Genomic DNA, 5,767 nt, shown 5'->3' on the forward strand with positions numbered 1-5,767 from the left:
AAGGGAGTGTGAAAGTTGATCAGAGTGCAGTGGGAAGTCCCTGGAGGATCCTAGCAAGAGAGAGAAACAATCTTATTTACATTCATTTTTTGAAAGAAAATTCAGGCTCCTCTGTGAGGAAGTGAAGGTAGGGGAGTGAGAATGAAAGGCAAGAGATGAGTTAGGAAGCTGTCTACGTCAGCGTACAGGCTTAGACAAGTTTATGTCAGGAGCTGTGTGAGTCAGGTGAGCAAAGAAAGTGCCATGGACGAGATTCGCTATGCGATATTGGGTAGGACTGGAGCCTTGTGTGGTCTTTGAAAGTGTTCCTTTGAAAAACAATCATGTTGTCTCACCAACTGAACTTGGCGGTGACAGTCAGAATTAAAGCACAAAACAGAGGAGCCCGGCTCTATGCTGGAAAAAACCACTTTTGCTTTGAATTCCTTCCGGTTCTCTTCTCCAGCTTAGGAACATTGTACCAGAACTTGGAATGTGTGTAACACTCTGCCTTCAGTTTCCTCACTATGACCCCTTGGATTCTCAGTCTCCCCGGCCATTGCAGGCAAAGAAAAGGAAGGTAGGGTCGATAAGTTTCTCGTGTTAACATGGAAAATGAGAGGTAGGACTGCTTACAGAACACAGGTATGATGTCTGGGTTTCAAGGCTGTAATCAGAAACACATTGCCTTGTAACAGGAAATCTGCGCTTCTAAGAACTGCAAAGTGGAGACTTACCAACTGACCTAATCATGCAAAGAAAATGTCAAACTGCAGTAACAGATTTTTGTGCTCTGGTCTGCCTACAGAGCAGAGGTTGGGGCCCCTGCCCAGCATAGATCACGAAGCACACAAATATCCAGGCTCCATGTTTCGGTAAAGAGTTTTGCTTAAATGTGCCAGATATTGTTAAAAATACAAAGAACCCTGTTCATAAACACCCGGCTTTCGACTGATCCAAAAGCACATGTTTATTTGTGTGGTCAGTGGCCTACATATTTTACGAATCATGTAAATAATAAAGTCAAACTACTTTATTTGGTAAGAGTGAAATTGATGGCCCAATAATCAGACACATTTGTGGGCCGCTGTATCAGTACATATGCTATTGATGAGAAATAGTGACTGCATACATGTGAGAGAATTTACAAAAACGTAACTTCAAAATTTACAACTTGCCTTTGGGGAAAGAAGGGGCTTTCCTTTCTTTGCTTCAGGAACACAATTAGAAAATAGAAATTAGAAAAAAATATATAATGGCTATTCATTAGCCATATCTCCAGGTAAAAAGATACACAACAATTTAAAACCTGGAGTAGAAAAGAATTTTTCTAAGCATTAAATATAATCAGAATAATTGAATGATTTCTTAGGTCTCCGGGAAAGAAAGTAGGTAAATCTGCTTCTGAGAATGTGGAAGTAGCTATCCCTCCCCCTACTTGAACCCTAACTTGAAAGAAAATCAGAGTTGAAAACGTCTTCAGTCTCACTGACTAAAGGGCCCAATCATAATTAGTTTTCTGAATATGTAAATGTTTCCTTGAAATGCTTTCACATTTGTTTTAGACCAATAGGTGATTCTTTTTGAAACCAAATGTTTGACCAAATAACCATTTTTTTGTGTGTCCCAGCTCTTCTGTCTGTAGAAACCGGTAACCTCAGAATACTGCTCACCTCAGAGAGTGGAGTCCAATCTACAGTTATCAGCCATTGTCAGGCAATTTTTAAAAAGTGCTAATAGAAAAATTTAACATTCATTTTTTTATTTATATATTTATATATATATATATGCATGTATAGTCTATTTTTACATATTTACTTTTCTCAGATCCAGCCTGAGATACATTGAAATCAGCAACTAAATAGCTCAAACTCATTTTCCGATTTTGGGCAGAGCCTAGCTGGTCATTTGCCGATCTCCGTGCCTGTCTGAAAGGCAGACTCCCCACTTTTGTGCTCCCGGGTTGACATCTCATTTGATCAGAGCACACTTTCTCTCCGATCCTGCATGAGAGCTCACTGCAGAGCTCACCAGACCTCTGCTGTAGAGAGATGAAAGCTAGTTGAGGAGACGAAACCTCCTGGATCTTCCTGGCCCATGTGCAAAATGGAAGTGAGTTTTTCATGCGATAGTAAACACACAGGGCAGCTTCTGTAGATCTCACTCGCAGCACACTCTCTCCATAAACTGCCAGAGAGGAGCTGACAGAGAACCCTCAGGACTGAGAAATACCGAAGGTCAGAAAGCCTGGACATGGTAAAAAGGAAAAAAAGAAGTCCGGGTCGTTCCTTGGTGTCGTGCACATATTATCTAAATAAGCTAGTTAATGCAGAGCCAGTCAATAACAAGATGGTCAAACTAGAAATGCGAAGTGCTCAGTGATGTCGGCATCAAATCCGCATCCCCCAACTGGCCATGCTTCTATTGCCAAATCAGGTGTGACATTATGGCTTTTGTCTGTGAACTGCAACTTGGAGAAGGGCAGTTGGCATTGTTTTAAATTGTAATTTTATGGGACAGCTGATTAATGGAAGTCACAGACCGGATGAAATGTTTGGCTTTTGATTTGAATCAACTGCACAGAGATTCTTTGGGGGTATCAGAACTAATAACAAGTAAAAGCAGAAAACAATACCTGTGATAATTAAAAAGAAAAAAAGAAAAAATTACAACTTCAGGTGTTCAGGTGTGTATTTAAAGAATTCTGACTCTGCTTATTTGCAATCATGTGAGTGAACATAGCTCAGGATAAAACGAAGCCAATATTCGAGCTTTAGCTAGCAAAGTGAATTAAGAAATCTAGCTAAATCCTGATTAGAAATTAAAAAAATCTTGATTAGGAATAATCACTACTTAAAAAACTATAATTCATTTCAGCATTCAACGATACAAATTATTCTAATCTATTCAATATCTTTTAAAAGCCTCAAAGTATACTGTTTATAACCTCATGATTTCAGTAGGGTCAAACATATACTCTGGTAGGAAGAGAGATTAACGTACAAATCTGAAATTTATCATTGAGTTATATGAGAAAAGAAGCTAGTTCTTCCTGAAAGTTAAAGATGAACAATGTTTGTTTGTTTTTCCCCAGTTAATTATAGGGTCAGCATTATCTTCACTTAATGAAAATATTTAACACAAATAATCCTAAAATATTAACACAAAACTTACTTTCACATATGTATTGTTTAATCTATGATATTACAAAGTTATTTCCATAAAGCATTTAGCTCACTATGATCCATTATTTTATTTGAGATATTTGGGTGATTTAGATTCATTTATCCCTAGGTCCAGTAGATATGTTTATAAATATTATCTTTATGTGAGTTGAGGAAGCTAGAATATGAGTTCTTGCCATGAAAAGGGGGCTGGAGTAAAACCAATCTCAATAAATTGAGGATGAATGGTTCTACTTACATAGTTATCAGTTGTCTTCTTTCCAAATGAGATCTAAAGGAATAGCCTGTTTTACTTCAATGTTTATCCTCAAACAGTTTTGATTACTTTCCTTTTTCCATTGCTACATTCACACTTCTAATTTAGGTATTAAGAAAAATAAATGATTTGCTTCTACATCATTGTTCAATCTTAGAACTGTGAATGACCCGCCTGGATAATGAGTGGTTTTTCCATTATTGCCAAGCGTCACCAACGACCCTTACCCTAAACCTATGTCAAGATGAGGGCATTTGTGAAATAAACAATAAACAGGAACAATAACTTGTCTTATTTTTACATTTATCTTGTGAAAGGGGAACTTACTTGCCTAAAAGATGTGGCCAAGGTTTGGATTTACTTTTGAAAATATAAAATCATGTTTTAGACTAGATTTTGCAAGCAGAATGGTGTTTCTTACTACTGAGTCATACTGTCTGGGAGAACTAGAAAGGATTCTTTATATTTGCTGTTTGTGTGTTCGAGTCTTCTAAATTTTCTTTCCCAAACCAATGGAAACATACAAATGTTGCATTGTAAATGCACACAATGGTGTGAGCTAACCTGAAATAATATGACTGTTGTTGACTGTGACTCAAAAAAAAAAAAAATTTCCCCCAGCGGCTGCTTCTGACTTGAGTTTTGAAACATTATTTCCATACACATCCATGAATTATTTAGAATTCCTTAGTTTGTAATTCTCCTCTTCTCCTGCTAGCCGTAATGCTGATTTTGAACCATTGTCCTGAGAAAGATAAAGCACATATAAGACTGAACTTCACATAAACCTCTTATTTATATAGAGTTTTCTATTGCTTTTACTTTTCAGATTAACTTAGTTGTTCAGTAAGGTGAATACATAGTTCATTCAAGTTTTAATGTAAACCAATAATGTAAAATGAGAGTTTAGGTAGGTATAGTATCTATAAATATAAATAAAGAGTAAAGAATAATTTTGCATTGTAAGAATTGTACGTGGAAACAAAAAAGTCTCTAGCTTTTACATAATTAAGAGTCATTAAGGATGATCCAGCTTTCTAAAGTTTCCTCACCCATATTTTTCAAGTTAATAAAAGTTTTACTCTAGTATCTTTTTAAAAATATACAAACACCTAATTTAGAAAAGTATTTTTTATTGATATGTGACAGTCTTGATTTCTTCAGCAAAAAGCATTAAAATATTGCTTTCTATCTATAGAAAAAATAACAAACTGAAAAACTGACCAACTGTGAAATATTTCCAACAGGGTGATCACGTAGAGTCTATATATGTTGTAGATGAGCTACTTGGAAGGGGAAGACAACGCCATTTGCATGGAACGACATGAAGAAGCATGTCACAGAATCTGTCTTTCCAGATCAAACCTAGCTCTCTTTGCTTTCTCTTTTTTACTCTTGCCCTTTCTGCTCTCCTCTCTTTTCTTGGTCTTTTCTTTCCATAAATTTCTTCATGTCCCAGTGAAGTTCCAGTCTCCTCACTGTTCAACTCAAACAGAGCATCTAGGACCAAGTCGGCTTTCCATTTGACTTGAATTTTCATTCAGATGATTTGCATCCTATAGACACAACATAATTTTTCAAAATAAGATCTGGCAACATTCAACGGTGGGGTTCAACTGCAGATGCCAAAAATGCAAGGTGCTGTGATGGAGTTTTATAGTGTCTAGTGGAAAAACTTGTAAGTGGAATTCTTTCTCCATCAACTTTCTTACATTAAACGGATCAATTTTTAAAAATAAACTCAGGTTTATGGAAGAATCATCAAACACCAAGGCTTGGTTCCTTAGGGCAAAGCATCTCAGTTAAGACACATTTTTACAATTTGCTTCTATTCCAAACGTTTGATCATTTTACTATGTTTGAGGGAGTTAAAACTTCTCTTCTGATGCTTCTTGCATTCTCCAATAAATGTTGTTTATAAAAACTGTAAACAAATCTGACTGAATACATAAAATTACCATCTAGGAATATAGCCGAAAATAATCATTTTCAAGAGTATTTAAATAAAATGTAAGGTATTACAGATTCTTAGTGGAAAACATGTTTTAGAAATCTGTCCTGATAGTCCAGTTATGAAAAAATATTCTAGATATATTTTAATAACACACCAGATTTCTCAATGATGGAAGTTAATAATATGTAATAACATAAAATATATTAAAACATTATTAAAAATATGCAGATTTTATTTTTAAATTTTATTAAATTTTAATTTGCATTATATTTTTTAAGTCAGCAAATTTTAAGGAGTTCCACAATATTTTGATAATGTTCATAGCAGCAATGTCTGCAATAGCCAAACTGTGGAAAGAGCCAAGATGCCCTTCAACAGATGAATGGATAAAGA

The 5,767-nt window shown here is 35.6% G+C and overlaps 1 pseudogene; it reads left to right on the forward strand.

The window, feature by feature from the left end:
- Positions 1-243: 243 nt before the first annotated feature.
- The window catches only part of LOC102741639 (non-histone chromosomal protein HMG-17 pseudogene), an 11,573-nt pseudogene continuing 6,049 nt past the window's right edge, over positions 244-5,767 (forward strand).

Source organism: Leptonychotes weddellii, chromosome 1, assembly GCF_054177405.1.
Source record: "Leptonychotes weddellii isolate Sample4059 chromosome 1, ASM5417740v2, whole genome shotgun sequence".
In the NCBI taxonomy this organism is placed as follows: Eukaryota; Metazoa; Chordata; class Mammalia; order Carnivora; family Phocidae; genus Leptonychotes; species Leptonychotes weddellii.